Source organism: Strix aluco, chromosome 4 (genome assembly GCF_031877795.1).
Source record: "Strix aluco isolate bStrAlu1 chromosome 4, bStrAlu1.hap1, whole genome shotgun sequence".
NCBI lineage: Eukaryota > Metazoa > Chordata > Aves > Strigiformes > Strigidae > Strix > Strix aluco.
Genome location: NC_133934.1, coordinates 24069030 through 24086698, shown reverse-complemented (window position 1 = coordinate 24086698; position 17669 = coordinate 24069030).

Here is a 17669-nt window from a genome sequence, read left to right as displayed (position 1 = left end):
TGTGATTACAAAATTGAGTTGTTGGTCTGTACAGCAAGGGATTCAATTTGGAGCAGTGTCTGAATATCTGGGGATTTTTTTTGTTTATTTTATTGGTTTTTGTTAGGTTTTGTTGTTTGGGGTTTTTTTTAAAGAATGTCCTGCATTCTCTGTTCCTTAGTCATTGAATCACTCACTCAGGAAAGAAAAAAAACAGGGCAAGAAAGAGGGAAAGGGGGGAAAAGACGACAAGTATGTCATTCATAAGAATCCAACTGATTGCTATAACAAGTTACAGTGATGAGAGAAAAGACAGAATGATTCTGGGATCTTAAATGTCACTGAGATAAAATAGCTAGAAAGCTTGACCTGCATGTACCAATAAGATCATACGATAATTTGGGTTGGAAGGGACCTCAACAGGTCTCTAGTCCAACTTTCTGCTCAAAGAAGGGTCAGGTATGAGGTTAGAACATGTTATTCAGGGTTTGGTCCAGATAGGTCTTGAAAACCCCTGAGAAAATTGTAGCATATTTTAGACAATCCAGAAGGAAAAGGGTATTCAGCAGTTACTAATGTAAATCCTGTCTGTATAATAGCATACTTTGAAATAAAACACTAGTAAAAAGGAACATGCAATATTACATTAATTTTCTGCCAGTTGCAAATTGTTTAAATATTCTATTGCTAAAAAGGACAGGCAAGCTATTTGCCTGACTGTTTTTCACGTAAACAAGAGTGACCAGAAGATCTAGAATAAGGGTATTAGTTGTTAATACGTACATAGCATAGTGAGGAATACCACAAGTCAGATATTGGCCAAATACTTCTCAAAGATCAGGGCATGATTACAAGTTTAAGAAATAGTTGCACTGTCTGTTCAGATGCTGAAACTGAGAGAGCTTATGTACTCTTTTAAAAGTTTTTTACAAGTACATATTTTGGCAAGGATTTTAGTGTCTTCAGTATTTTATGTTATTACGACACTAATAGACAGTATTATTTATTTGTTCAGTTTTACCCCATAGGATCTCAGCCGTATCCTATAATCAGGTAACATGATTTTTTTTTGACATGTTATAATTTTCCACAGTAGGAGTTTTGGTTCAAAATTTATTATCAGATGGATCTGTGCATAATTTAGATCTGGGTTCTCTATTATTTTTTTTTTTTTTTCCTTTGGCTACCAGATCTCTTTGAGATTCAGAGACATATTTTCAGGGAAGGTTGCCAGTCTACTTTTAGTAATGCCATAATTGTGATTTCTTTCCATCAGTCAAAAGACATGCAAAAATACATAAACCAGTGGACATATTCTGAGTGTATTGGGTTTTCTCATTATAGTGATCATAATGAGGATGATTGCCTTTCTTCTATATGATAAGAATTATAGATTTAGATATGAAAGAATTAAAGATCACATTAAAGAACAAAACCAAATGTCTAATTAAGGAGAAGTTTTAAGGAAATAATTTCCTACACTTATTTTTAAGAGTACTCTTTATTGCCCTCAAATCGTTACTTTTAACACAAACAACAATTTATTATTGAAAAATACTGTTTAAGATAATTTTTAATATGTATGGAATATAAGTTTAATAGGAAGTAGATTCTTAATAAGATCAATATTTTTGTCAGGTTTATACAGTCTTTGTAAGTCTGTTTGCACCAGGAAACTCTTCTTTCTGACATGTGCATTCAAGGTAGGAATGAACATTACAGTTTTCATAAGTGTTGAAGAACAAGAAAATCTTGTGTGGTTCTCACTAATTCCAATAAGAAATCAAAACTTTGAAAATCATGTATAATAGGTTCTTAAGGTTCTGTTGTTTAGAATTTTTATTCACATTTTACTTACCTTCCCCTGATTATTCTGATCTTCTGTTCATTTTCTGTGCTGTACAGAGTATAAGGAATATTATTATTGCACATCAAAATTATGACACTATTTTTAGAACTCTAGTTTTTAAATTATACCAGTTTTACCAGGGATGGACTTTTGCAAAAATAAGTTTTTTAAAAAGAGTAAAACTATCTGTGGTTTTTGTTTGTTTGTTCACTTGTTTTGTTGCACTTTTTTTGTAAGGAAAAGAAAAGCTTAATATGGGATACTGAAATAAAATAAAACAATGGAAATAGAATAAATTATTCTAGAGATATGCATAATATTCCCAAAAGAAATTCTTTATGGCTCATAGTACATTTTAAAAAAATAATTTGTGTTTCACCTTGAGAAAATAATCAAGATCAAGTCAATGCTGCAAACCTGTTATGGTGTTCATTATAACTACAATTAAATTTAAATCAAAATGGCAAAGGATCTCTCTCTATTGAATTTAATATATATTCACCTACACAGCATGGATAAATACGACAATGAAGCAGTGAATGATAACAAAATGCTTATTACTGGTTTAGGCTGTAAATTACTCTAGGGTTGAAGGATTTTGTTACACACTGTTCTATTCCCTCTTCTGTGGGGAGAGGGATGAAAGGAAATGCAGAGTTGGTGTCCTATCTATACCTCCTAAGTGTAAAAGTGTCTGGACCACTAGAGTTCAATGGACTTATTAGCCTTTAAGATCTGGCAGGCCTTTAAGTACAAAACTTTTGCCACAAAACATTTGCATAAAATAGCTGAAGTGTTTGTGACTGTTATTCTGGTAAAAGCATTGAGTTAGTGAAGGACTGCAAAGTCTTGCTTGTCATCTGGATGCAGTGGCAGATTTCTACTCTGCTAAATCAAGCTACTTCAGGAGAAACAGGGAAATATCCTGGCCCATTTGCCATGCTTTCTTGAGAATAGAAGCAGTATTATACACAGAATAGCTAAAGGTCAGAAGTTGTACTGACAACATTACTATCTCTAAATTTCAAAAGAAAATTGAGGCCTGAGAGAGCTGCCTTCCTTCAGCCCAGCACAAGATTTCATGCAAAATAGGAAGAGACACAGACAAGGGGAAAAACAAATAAACAAAGAAAATGTATGAACTTGAAGGTGAAATGATTTAAGAGGAGGTAAGTACAAAAAAGCTTAATTTTTTTTTTAGGCACAAGTTAATTATTTGAAAAATACCTTCAGAATTGTAGTGAGACAAATTGTATATATTTTAACATAAAGTATATCCTTTACAGCTTCCTCATACCTTTTTGATTTTTTTCTTTCATTATACCTTACACATTTCTGTTAAATGTACATACATGTGTTTCTGGTTTTTTTCATACCCGTTAAACTTATGTAACACTACATTGGAGAGTGGAAGGATAACAGAAGAGAGGAAAGGGATGCATTTTGGTAACATATCAGCCAGAATATGTCCAAACTTCATTTTCTCCTACATATTTTAGATGAAGAAAGGCAAACTAACATTTAATTTTGCTTATTATCACAATAGACTCATTCTACACAGAGGCTGTGTTTGAGCTCAGAAGGCAACTGAGCATCACACAGCCTCTCACTCCCCCTTCTCTCCAGTGCCGAGAAGAGGAAAATAAGCAAAAGATGCCACTCACTCCCCCTTTCCCTCCCAGCACTGAGAAGGAGGGAAGCAAAAGACACAGGAACTTAAGATAAGGACAGAGAGGGATGATCTCATCTTTAAGGCACAGGCAAGAAACAGTCTCGTTAGGGGAAAGAAAAGAAGAACATAAACAACAACATGTAATAGACAGAGTAGGACTGTGAGAAGCATTACCACATCTTGAAAACACCTTCCCTCACCCCTCCCTTCTTCCTGGGCTCAGCTTTGCTCCCAACATCTCTACCTCCCCCCACATGGTGCAGTAGGCAGGGAATGGGGGGTGCAGTCAGTCCTGCCACTTCTTCCACCTCAGGGTGGGGGGAAACTTCTGGCATTCCTCCCCTGTTCCAGCACAGTCCCCCTATCACAGGAGACAGTCCACCACAAACTCTCTCTGACATGAGTCACTCCTATGGATGTGTGGGTCACCCCTGCATGTTTCAATCCTCCCAGCACTGAACTACAACAGTGGGGCCTTCTTCCCATGGGGTCCCAGCCTTCTTCCAACACAGCCACCCGCCCTGGTGTGGGGCCCCCACAGGCCACAAATCGGTATCTGCTTCACTGGTGACCTCCATGGGTGACAGGGGGTGTGGTCCTGCTGTCTCACCACGGGATACAGGGGAATCTGTGCTCCAGTGCACCTCATCCCCTTCTCCTCCTTTCTTCCACCGACCTTGGTGTTTGCACAGATGTTCTCCTCGCAACTCCTCCTCACAACTCCTCCTGCCAGGTTTCTCTTCTTAAATACATTATCACAGAAGCACAGCTAATTGGCCCGGCCTTAGTGCAAAGGCGGTCTGACTTGGAGCCAGGGGAGCTTCAAGAAACCTCTTACAGCGGTCAACCACTGTAGCCCATTGCCCTGCTACCAAAAAGCCCTGCCACTCACTCAAACCAGAACAAGCTGTTTTCTTGCTTTGTCAAATTTCTAATCAATCTAGCTCTTGTCTTTTTTTTTAACATCACTTATACACAAAGTCATAGGTTCCCTAATTCTTCAGAAAAATAGTAGATTTTACTAAAAGATATTTTCTTTGATATTCCTTTCTCGGTCTTATTTCACCCACTGGTTTTATTTATAGAACAATAAACTTACATTGTTTTTCACATTAACTCATTTCTTGATATACCGTTTACCTTTCCATAACCACATCTATTTATTATTAGCTCCGTCTTTCTATCCGGCTTAAAAAGCTCCATAATCATTCTTGCTACTTTTGTGTGAGTTTCATTAAATTTTCATTTCATCCCTACTAATAACAAACACAAACCATGATTTTTAATAGTGTCATTAACACTATCATATAATTTCAAGCCTTTAAGACTGTTTGCTTTTTTCTGTTTTTTTCTTCTTTACAAATGCATCACAGTTTTAGCCAATTACTGCAGATCTAACTGTATGTTTTCAAAACAGACTTCCTACCAATCCAGTTTTCCCTCCCTTAAAACTATATTTGAATTACTTTTCTTGGATCTTGCCAGAGAATTTCTGCCAGAGTTGTCAGGGTATAGCCAACATAACCAAGATTTGAATTAATTTTATCATATCCCACAGGGTTTTATTCAGTGAAACTCTTATCACTTGATCTGTCTTACTGCTTGAAATTATGAAGCTCATCTTGGTAAAAATGTGTATTCTGATAAATAAGTGAGGCCTTCAATAGTTTTGCAAGCATTACAAGTTCCTGTAGGAAAGTCTCTATCAGTTCCATAAAGTCACAGAGCAGAACACTGTTGAGACACTGGTCCCCTGTGTGCTCACTCCATGTTCTTTAATAGTGTCAGTTATAATTTTAAAAGATCATGGATTACTGAAAGATTCAGTCTTATAATTGTTCTTATAAGAAATGATATTTCATACATACTTTATCAAGAAATCTGAAAATATGAATGTACATAGTGATGAACAATTAAAATGTAGTAAAAGAGGTAAAAGAGGTTTCAAATAAAGACCATCAATGTATCTGATGTTCTCTCCCAACAGATGTAGCTGGTAAATAGGACTACTATCCCACAAAATGGGAATTTTGCTTTTGGACTTCTATCCAAACAGTAAATTTGTTGGAATTAACTAAGTGGGAGTACATTAATTTTCAAATATAGATTTAGAGAACCTAAAATAAATGCAATGAATGGTTTATTTATTTATTTATTTATTTTTAGATTTTTGTTCCTAATCTCAATATCAAAGTCTGTCCCTGAATATTCTCAGGACTAAATTTATTCCTTATTGACTTTTGCCAGGGCTTGGACCTGTTCTATTGGTGAACTGCTGTAGGTAGAGATGGACCCTTGTTTAGACAGGCAGACAGTCTAATAAAGAAGAGCAGTTAGACTAAAATTTCTTTGGATCTTGATCTAAGGACTGCTCAGAACAAATCCAACTAGACAAGCTTTTCAGTTAAATTTTCCAAGGAAGACTGTAACTGCTATATCAGATGAAAGCTAAACGGCTCGCTGTTCAAGTGGCATTCCTCAGGTGTCAGTATTGGAACTAGTGGTGTTTAACATCTTTGTGGGCAACATGGAGAGTGGGATTGAGTGCACTCTCAGCAAGTTTGCCTACAACACCAAGCTGTGTGGTACAGTTGACATGCTGGAGGGAAGAGATATCATTCAGAGGGACCTGGACAGGCTTGAGAGGTGGGCCCATACAAACCTCATGAAGTTCAACAAGGCCAAGTTCAAGGTCATGCACATGGGTCAGGGTAATCCCAAGCACAAATAGAGGCTGGATGATGAGTGGATTGAGAGCAGCCCTGAGGAGAAGGACTTGGGGGTATTGGTGGATGGAAAATTGACTATGAGCCAGCAATGTGCACCATCACATCACAGAAAGCCAACTGTATCCTGGGCTACATCAAGAGAACTGTTGGCAGCATGCAGCAACAAAATAAAACCATGTTCTGAGCTGCACCAGCAAGAATACAGTCAGTAGATCAGGGGATGTAATTATCCCCACTCTACACTTGCTAAACTACACTTGATACTGTATCAAGTTTTGGTTCTCACAGTTCAAGAGAGTAGTTGAAAAACTTGACACAGTTTTTTTGAATGGCAACTGAGATGATTGGAGTATTAGAGAATATGATATATGAAGAAAGTTTTAAGGAATTTGGTTTGTTGAATCAACACAACAGAACCCTGGGAGAATCTGAGTCTTCCAGTACTTAAAATCCAGCTGATTGTAGGCTCTATGTTTTAAAACTTCTTCCCCATTCCTACTATTCTGTTCCTCAGAGGGTGTAGACATACCAAGCTAAACATGATAGCATCAAGATTTGCAACCATCAATTCATGCTGTCTTTAAATAATGTTTTGTTTCATCCTCACAGCTTCTAAAGGACATCTTTGTAGTGCATTCTCACTTCTGATACATGGATGGCCAGTTTTCAGTAATGAAAAACCCACTTAAATTCAATCTTTGTATGAATTTCTCTATCAGTTCTAACAAGAGTTTACTTGTTGATGTTTTGGATTTACAAAGCCCAACAATCTTAGCATATAATAAATTCAGAGATACATAATTTCTGTGTGTGTGTGTGTGTGTGTGAGCATAATCTAAGAAAAAACAATTCTCTGTAACTCTTCAGAAAAGGAAGCATAAAATCTACTTATTACATATATATATGTATACTAATCAGGAGTATCTATGAGGCTGCACTTCTAAATTTCATCCAGAAAACTGACAGTTAATATTTGTCATTTAGCTAAAATTATATAGTATAGTATAACAGAAGAATATTTTTTATTACATTTTCTGTTGAATATTTACAGCATTAATCAACAAGGATTTTAGACATGCAAATTCAAATGCAAAAAAGAAATTATATGAAAAATAAAACCAAAATACTGCTGGAATATTTTCAATAGCTTCTAAATTGTTCATCAACATTTAAAATGCATTTTGTTTCAATATGAAACAGTTCATTTCCCAGGAAGAAGTAGTGACTTTTTTTCAGAAATTAACGTTCAGCCAACATTATGCCTTTTATAACCTTTCCAAAATATGAATATGCTGATTAATTCACAAGACATAGATCTTGAACTACCCTTCTAAACATCAAGAGCTTTCATTGAAGGCCAACCCGCAGCAGCTTATTCCAAAGAGACAAGCTTTGACTTTCAGATTTTCATGAGGTCTTTTAGTTTTCATTTATGCTCATGCTGTATTTAGCTTATCCCATCTGCTTCCAATTACAGTGACTGCATGTGTTTTGTTTTTATTTTTATTTTGGTGTGGTTCCCTGTTTTTGATAGGCCTGTCCTTTCAGATGAAGAAGAATTGATTCCCTTGGAATTAAACATTTTCCAAGACAGAGCAGGAAAACTAAATGCATAATTATTTACAGCATGTTAATATGGGTCACGTCTCAGGTGTTTGTGTCTGTATAGTAAGCTAAACTCTAGATATAGTGAAGGTTACTATAAAACTTGCCGTGTAAAAGAATGTTTAACGAAGCTTTCAACATCTGTTCCAGACTCTGTTTAGAAAAATAAAATAGTTGTTGATTATCTCAGTAAAAAGAGACATCTAGGTAAATAAAATTCATATTCTGTTGATATTTTTTTATGCACTACAGCCATATTAGCAAAGTTATTTTTGCCTTTATGCTATCATTGAAGAACCTATGAGCTCACTGGAGCTAGTTACTAAAAACTACTTTTATTCAAGGAGGATTTGTGTTATCTGGAATAAAAAGCTAAGTAGGCCACAAATTTAAAAAGTTGTCTCTTTAATAATGTAATTTGTTACACTGGGGCCCCATATTGTCTGTTTACTCAAGCAGGTGGATTTTCTGAAGAAGAGAAGTGCTGATGATGCAATGTGCTGACCCACATATCAGTTCCCAACAGACTGCACCAGCTGGTATAGTTTATGCTTATAGCTTAAACAAAGCCAACATTTTCCCCTTTCCATTACCTCCTGCTGATAGAATACAGAACAATATAAATATTGTCAAGCTATCTTCTAAGAAAAGATCTGAAAATAAGTATTTTTTTTTTTCTTTCTTATTCAGTATTATTTCTTGTGTGAATATCAAATAAAAATATAGATCTGGGAAACTCCACATACATACTTATTAAATTACCTGTCTTGTTCATATATTTTAAAACATTGATCCTTGAACCTTAGTCTTCAAAGGTAAAGAAATTATTACTCACTTTTTGTTTTCTGTTGTTTCATTTTCACAGATGCCTAAGTATCTGTACTACTTACAAGTAGTAATATATCTTAAGTTTTACCTCAAAATTAGAGTTGTACACCTTGACACTCTGAAGGTAATTTCTGTTGTATCTGACATGCTTTCTTTAAGTCTTAGATTGTAATTGTGGTTTGTTTAATTAACAATAGCATTTTGTCCACTCAGATCTCTGCTAAACAGAAAGTGAAGAAAAATGCCTCTTCACTGAGCAAGGTTGTTGAAATGGAAAACTAATTTCTGTGGGAGTCAGAAATTTTTCATGTGAAAATGTTCTTGACATCCAGGAATACCCAAGGTTAATATTTCCTCATAACAGAGAGTTTGGCCCTAATGTTTTTTCGTTTAAAATTAAAATATTGTCTCTGAATTCCTGATAACAGAGTATTGTGAGGTTATTGTATCTGTGGTTCAAGCATAGTTTTTTGCTTTAGCAAACTATATCTGCTGACTCCTTTCATGTTATTTCAGAAATTGATCATGACGGATCATCATTTGTACACTTTATGCCCATAAATAATTTCTGTATACATTTATGCACTTGTAGGGAATTGGATATTGAATTAGATGGAAGAGAGAATGCTTACTGCAGGATATCACTGCTTTATGCAGACCTAGTTGAGGTGGTTTTAAATAGCTGTCTCAGGTGTATTGAGCTGTCAAGTAGAATTTTGTCATAGAATTGCACGAAGGCCAGTAGCCTTGTGTTATGAAGGTTCTGGATCCTACACCTGATGTTAATACAATACAGTTTATAAATAGAAGACTGTTCTAAATTTAACTCATATCTGTGAGAGTTGTAATCAGCTGATTGACTAGTGGTAAATGGGATTAATGAGAACACAGATGTGTCCTTGATGCAATTATGTATTGGGTGTTGCTCATGAAACAATAATAGGAGAAAGCAAATGGTTAATTTGAGTGAATGGTGATGCACAAAGTTCAGTTTATGAATAACCATGACCTAATCTTTGATGCTGAAAGTCAGGTTATCTTTTGGTTAGTTTTCAGGATCATGGTGAAACAGTATTTCTTGATTGTAGTAAAACTTGAATGCTCATCCTGAGCAATGCTTTTGCAAGCTGTGAAGGTCAATGAAATTTCCACTTTTTTTTTTTTCTGACAACTCCGTGATGTCAATAATGACTTTTAAAAACCAAAACAAACCAAAAAGAATATTTGAACTTTCCAAATAGTTTGAAGCTTTTTATTTTTATTTTTTCTTTTTTTATGCACTGGATTGCTTCCTTCTCAGAAGCAAATAATTCAGGAAATATTATAAGAAATACTGGTCTTTAGGAAAAGTATTTTGATATTAAATTCTCAGTGTGGAAGAATCAATTTAAAATTTACTAGATAAAATGCCTTTATTTGTCACTGTGCACTGACATATTCAAATAAAAATGTGTTTTGTTCTCTTTAATCCCTGAGATAATGTGTGTTTTATTGTGTTTAGGAACCATGACAACACAAAGAGATGTTTCATATTTAAACCAGATACCACAGTAACATAAGAATAAGAGTGTTTGCAGAGTTTTAGAGGGAATAGAACTGATTCACTGTAATATTGATTTAGAATTTATGAAAAAAGATTTTTTTTTGTATCTGGCTTTGTGGAAACAAAATATTAGAACCATTGTCAATAGATATGCTTTTTAGAGTGTCTGCCCAAACTGTAAAACATTTAGTTGAAATGACAACAACATCTTTTCTGATGTGGCCAAATTAAATATCTGTGATAGATTCACCGAGCTTTAGATAGCCATTTTATTTGGAGGACACAACAGTTTCTAATAGAACACAGGTCTTTGAAAAAGGTTTTCTCAGAAAAATAGATGGAAATCTCTGAATTTCACTATCACTGTATATAACTATAATGCAATAAAGGAACTTCCTAGAGGGGATGTTGCACACACTGTAGATTCTTCAGAAACTGATCTGTACATGACCTGGTCACCGTATCCTAATCTTTCCACATATACCTTTCCTTGGTAAACTAATATTTTCTGTACTTACAAGTTTTATTTTTTGTTTATAAATTACAGCTCTTGGATCAATGATCTGTATTTGGATCATGACTCATCAGAATGGTTTATTTGTCATATGTACTTTTCCTTATCCATGGGGATGCTCTCATAGCTTAAAAACACAGAAGTAGCTTTTCTGACATTCATCTCTTTCAATAAGTAGTGCAACTAAGCAAGAGAGAGTATATTGTTACTGTATCTAATTAATCATCCATTTTCAAATGATTCCTTAGATTCAGCAGCCATTAGACTGACTAAATGCCTTACTAATTGTAGTAATCAAAAAAAAAAAAAATACACTTACATAAGAATGAAAGAAAATTAACAAAGGTAAAACTCTTACATCTCCCATCATTTCCTACAGCAATCACAATTCTGCTAGAAAAGAAAGAGATAATTATGCATTTAGTCTACATTTTTTCAATTGGGATTTCCAGTTCTCAGTTCTATGTAAATTTGCCTGGTAGAAAACTAAATAAGTGGTCATATTATCAATGTAATGAGCATCGGACTAAACATTAAGCTTCATTTTAAGAACTGGCTCAGATCATAAGAAACTAACTTTCACAAGAAACATTTACTCACTTTCAATGGTAACTTGAACTCAGTATCTTTAGAATAAAAATAATTCCAAATTATGCAGGCACTCTGTGAGAAGGTGAATTTCACCCTAGAGAAATGCCTTAGCACATTGCATCATTCCAAGAGCAAATTCAAACCTAAACTCAGAGTGAAGAAATGCAAAACATGCAAAATTGCCAGAGAATTCTTTCATAAAAAAGGAAATCCTTTATAGATTTCTATAATCCTCTATGTATTTTTTTTCTCTTATAGAAGAAATCTAAAATACTATTTTTAATGAAGCTGAATATATTTGGATATTATTAAGGATTTGTGAATTTGTGCTTTTTCAATTATCCCATGTAGCAGGGATAATTGGAAAAACAGCAATACTAAGACAGACAGATCTGACCAGATCATTTTTTGATTTGATAATTATTATGAGAAGATAATATGAACAAAGGGGTTTTGGCTTGTATTTTTTAATACAAATAAAAAAAAAAATATAACCAGTGGCAGTAAAAACACATAGTGTCAGAAAAGGATAGAAACCTTTTTCTTAATCCAAAGACATTATGCATAGATTTTTGTGAACAGTAAAGCCAAAACTCAATATTTAGTTTGTTTTCTCTTCTTGTGTATATATTTTTCTTGTAGAAATGTATAATTTAGAACTAATTCTTTTTTAATAACATCAAAGTGTAGACCAATAAACAATAAATGGATGACTAGTTTTGTGAAAAATTCAAACAAGCTCAGTAAAAAATCTGAACATTGAAACATAATTTTCAGTATCTGACAACACAGATCCTTTAGAAGGAAAATAATCTCTCTAATGCAACGCATCAAACTATTATTACTTGTCATAAAAGCTGTACAAAAATCAGACTTTGTAAAATGCCACATATCGTCTCTTGCAGGGTTTTTATTTTAGTTCCTTAGTCATCAGGTATTTGGTTAAGAAAAGACAATTGTTTAATTCTTACCTATGCTGATGACGCCAAGCTGAGTTGTGTGATTGGCACACCTGAGGGATGGGATGCCATTCAGAAAGACCTGGATTAGAAGCAGGCCCATGTGAATCTCAGGTTTGTCAAGGCCAAGTGCAAAGTCCTGCACCTGAGTCAGGGCAACCCCTGGTATCAGTACTGGCTGGGGGATGAAGGGATTGAGAGCAGCCCTGCCAAGAAGGACTTGGAGGTATTAGTGGATTACAAACTAGATACGAGCCAAAAATGTGTGCTCTCAGCCCAGAAAGACAACTATATCCTGGGATGCATCAAAGGAAACATGGCCAGCAGGTTAAGGGAGGTGATTCTACCCCTCTACTTTTCTCTGGTGAAACCCCACCTAAAGTACTGCTTCCAGCTGTGGAGTCCTCATTACAAGGAAGACATGGAGCTGTTGGAGTGGATCCATGGAGGAGGGCCACAAAAATGATCATAGGGCTTGAACACCTCTCATATGAGAAAGGCTGAGAGAGTTGGGGTTGTTCAGCCTGGAGAAGAGAAGTCTCTGGGGAGATTTACTGTGTCCTTTCAATACTTAAAGGGGGCTTATAAGAAACATGGGGACAGAGGTTTTAGTAGGGTCTGTAGTTTTTTTTTTACAATGAAGGTGGCAAACACTGGAACAGTTTGTCCAGGGAGGTTGTAGATGCCCCATCCCTGGAAACAATCAAGGTAAGGTTGAATGGGTCTTTGAGGAACCTGATCTAGTTGAAGATGTCTGTCATCATTGAAGGGGGGTTGGACTAGATGACCTTCAAAGGTCCCTTCCAAACCATTCTATGATTCTATTTCCTGTCAATCTAATATCATTCTAGAATGAATGTCATATGAGTTCAAAAAGGGGAAAAAAAAAAAATCCTCACTACATATATTTTCATTCTTATAATATTTTTCCATTATGAGAATGTTATATTTTTAATACTCCTTGGTACTTTGAAATGAAGTTTCTTCTTGAACTTTCCACATAAAAAGCTCACTGTTGTGATTCTCTCTTTTTTCTTTTTTTTCCTAGAAAAGAAACCAAAAGAACATTTCCCTGATTAATTATAGAAAGTCAATTCATTTCTCTTTTAATTCCTCTTTCCTATGAGTGTTTTCAGGTAAAATTATTTTGTTTTCTTTGGAAAACACTTTTGTATATGTGAGTACATAAAGAGCATAAATAACTGGTACTTAACAGCTTTTACACTTCTTTTCAAATGTTGTACCATTCTGTCATCACAATTCCTCTGAAAGGGGAATAACTTCATTTTTCCTCCTGAAGACAGCATTTAAATTAGTAGTACTGTAAATCTGAGATAGGAAAGGAAATTCATCAGTTGTCCTGAAAAACATAGACGGTCTAAAAAAAACACCCATTACCATTTTTCTATGGCTTAAATGTAATTTTATTAAATATGGAAAAAACTGTGGTTTCCCTTGTCCAGCTTCCATGTACTTAATAGAGATCTCATTAACCTGCAAGATATTTTCTAATTCAGCCACAGATGCAGTCGTGAGTAGTTGGCTGGAAATGAGGCAATTGGGGTGTGACAGAACTCTTTGTATCCATAATTCATAGTTCATAATAAAAGAAAATGCAAAGGTGCCCTATGAGAGAAAGATCTTATGGTCAGTTAAGTTTTGTAAAAGTTGGTAAAATTAATTGATCTTATGGTTTTGATATCAACGTAACATCTTTCAATACGGAGAACAAAGCTCATGTTTCAGCAATATAGGGACCCAGGGAAATACATGATGTTCAGCCTCACTTGACCCCTGGGGAAGGTGATGGAACTAATCCTGGAAACCATTTCCAGGCACATGAAGGACAAGAATATCATCAGTAATCAACATGGATTCACGAAGGGGAAGTCATTCTTGCCCAACTTGATAACATTCTATGATTAAATGACCAGCTTTGTAGAGAGAAGTTGATGTTGTCTACCTAGAATTCAGGAAGGCTTTTGACACTGCCTCCAATAATATCCTCAAAGAGAAGCCGATGAAGTATGGGTTGGAGGAGCAGACACTGAAGTGGATTGAAAACTGGCTGAATGGCTCAGAGGATGATGATCAGTGGTATGAAGTCTAGCTGGAGACCAATTTCATTTTTTGAATGGATGTAGAAAGAGAATTCTACATTTTTTGAAAGAATGTAGGATTCTTATGACTTTTACAGAATCTAACTTATTATCACAAACCTTTGCAGACACTCAGCCAAAGAATGGTTATTCAGAAAGGAATGCATTACAGAGTTAGAAAAGTCCATTCTTGGCTCCTGCTAATTTTTGATACTTCCTAGTATATTGCCCAGTCAAATTAGAAAAGATTCAAGAAGAATGTGCTTCTTAACTTCCAAAAAAGCAGCATTTCACTGATGAATATGGATGGCTGTCTCAGGGGTTTATTTTGTTATGTCTGACACTGTATTTACATGTCTGGACTATTACAATATAGGGTTTTTAGAACCCAGGATTGAGATTATTCCTTTCTTTCATCTGCTACATTTCTATTTGAAGAAAGTTGTTCCTATATTCACCACCACAAAAGATCTTTGAACATTTATTGCAGTTTCATTTTCCTTCATTTATAGAAGTGGAGAAAAGTAAAATGTTATCAAATCACTATAGCCACATTATATCCTGTATAGGTTTATAACAGCTTCTCCATTTTCCGTGATGTTTATGTTATTACAATCACACTAATAACATTCACAACGCTCAATACACAATAATTAGGAATACTGAAGTGAAATCACTTGGAAAAAAAAAAAAATACTAAGTGCTGTACCATAGTAAGGGTGTTCATTGGTGTACCTTTAGAAGAGCTAACTTCCTTTCTGCCTAATAAACAAGAGACTCCTTAGCAGCAGAGCTGAGTGGCAGAAATGATAACATAACAGCAAGAGCACTAGAGATTGTGGAAGAATTTCAAATAAAATAATTACATTTACCAGCTCTGCAGAAGTTTTAGTAAATGCTGAAGAGGAGAAAATTGCAGGTGCTGACTTCAGAGAGTTGTAAAAAATCTCTGTAGAAAATATCCTAAACTACACATTTTAAGTTTCTGATTGTTTTTCTCCTATATTGCCTCCTGCTGCTGGAAGCCCACCTGGTCTCTGTTACATCTCCTATTCAGCATATTTAAAGTTTGCTAGAACTGCTTCAGGGTTGAATATTTTCAAATAATGTTAGTATGGCAGATTTTGACATTCTATTGTTCAAATGGCAACAGTCTTTCTTATTTTTTTAATTTTTATCTAGGTTGAAATTCAAACTCCCTTAAGAGTAGAAGATGCTGAACTCTAGACTAAGAGATTTTGTGGAGCCACATTTTAATTTTTTCCCCAGTTGCATCTAGCAGACTTTCTTATTTAAATCAGCAGTCACACGAAAGAAAGAGCAACATCTGGCCAAATCCCTACAAAAATTACATTCATTAAATACTACCATACTACAGAGCTGCTACACTATAGAGATAAATGTTTAAATTCTAAGAGCTACATTTCTCAGAGGTGCTCCTATAGGCAGCATGTGAATGGTACAAGTCTCAAAGGTGTTGAGCATATCTCAACTATCTTTATTTTTCATTCTCTATTCAAGATCAAAATACATTTTAGATTGTCTGTAACCTGCATACTCACTTAGAAGTCCATCTTCAGATATCTGTGTTTTAAAATCTTTGCCATAGAGAAGAATTTGCTCCACAATACAAAACATTTAAGAGAAAAATACATTCAAGATCTTTGATTTTCATAAAGAAGAAACAATCTTCTAAATTTGCCTTAATATTTTGGTCAAGATATGTTTTCTTTTCATAAGAAACATAAAGAGAAATGGACTCTATAAGGAATATGGGTTTTAAAAATATTCAGAGGTAATTTGCCTTAAAGACATTCTTCAATATGGGTTTTGTGTAGATAGGTCAACAGATGCAAATTATTTCAAGACATTCTTTTTTGTCTTTGGAAATACTGTAGGAACACTACTTACATTCTGCAAGCTCCAGAAATGTTGCTGAAAGGGAGAGGAAATAACTCAAAATGTCAAAAGACAATGAATTTTCGTATTGTTAGAAAATAAGACTAAGAACAGAATTATGTGACTTTTTTAGTTAATAACTGAAGTGCACTTTCTAACAAGATAAGGTCATTACTTCAGTAGGCATTTTTTTATAGTCATGGCTTCAATATGAATTTTGTCACTGACATTCAGTGCTCATTATATTATGAAATCATACATGTTTACAAAACTATGTCATATTACATGTACTCATATAGTTGTACCTGATTTTAGGTGTGCCTCTAAATGCTTTTATTTTACTTTTTTGGGGTTTTTTTCTTAAATTAATTTGTATTTATACTATTTTATTGTCTTATCTTTACTTTTATTTTATGTTTAATTATTAAAGTGTCTGAACTGGTAAGTCATGTGATCTTGATCTGATACTTGATGCACAGTTTTTTGAATCACATATAACTACTACAATTTATTGACATGATTATCATATTATTAACTTTGATGCAATATACTGAAGGTATACACAGTCTTCATGATAGAACAGAAACTGGCAAAATCATTTTCATAGCAGTGAAAAAACTTGAAAGAGCTTTCTGATTCATGAAGCAGAAAGTTTTTGTTCTCACAGAACAAATGTTCTCACATCTTGTAACTTCCATTATCAATTTTATAAATCTCTATCTAAAATTAATGTTTTATTTCATTTTGACAATTAAAAATAATTACAAGACTTTTCTGCTTTAATTGCTAGAAACTTTTCCTGTAATGATTTTTAAATGCAATAATTCCATGCATCCCCTGGTATCTTTGAAATTATTCTTCTAAAGAAAATTGCATTGAAATGGAATTATATGAAATGTTCAACTTCACAGAAAATGTTTTCAGTCAAGTATATTTGTTAACTTCCTAATTTCAAATAATTGAATTTAGATCGTGCATTTGGCTCAGAGTTGTAAGCAACACATAAAAGCAGGCTGTAAGTAGGCAACATTTAAGAAGCTGTTTTTTAAAAAAACTTTTGAACACCACATGAAAATTATAAGTTTGGGACATCATTGAATGAGATGCCCTATTTTTTTTTTATTTTTTACAGTGCTGTAGCACTACAGAAATAATGGGGCTTCAAATCAAGATGTTGTCTTGATGTGTAATCTTGCAAGGCATTTGTTCTTGAAAATAAGTCAGTTAATTTAAGAACAGCTGTGCCTCTGAACTGGATTCTTCAATTAAGTGTTTAAAAGTATAATCCAGAATAGCAGGCCCAGTTGTTGACTGATTCTTAGTAGCTGCCAGTATAATTACTTTAATGACAATTCCTGAGACATTTGAACCGTTAGGGATCTTACAACAGAAGTATTGTTCA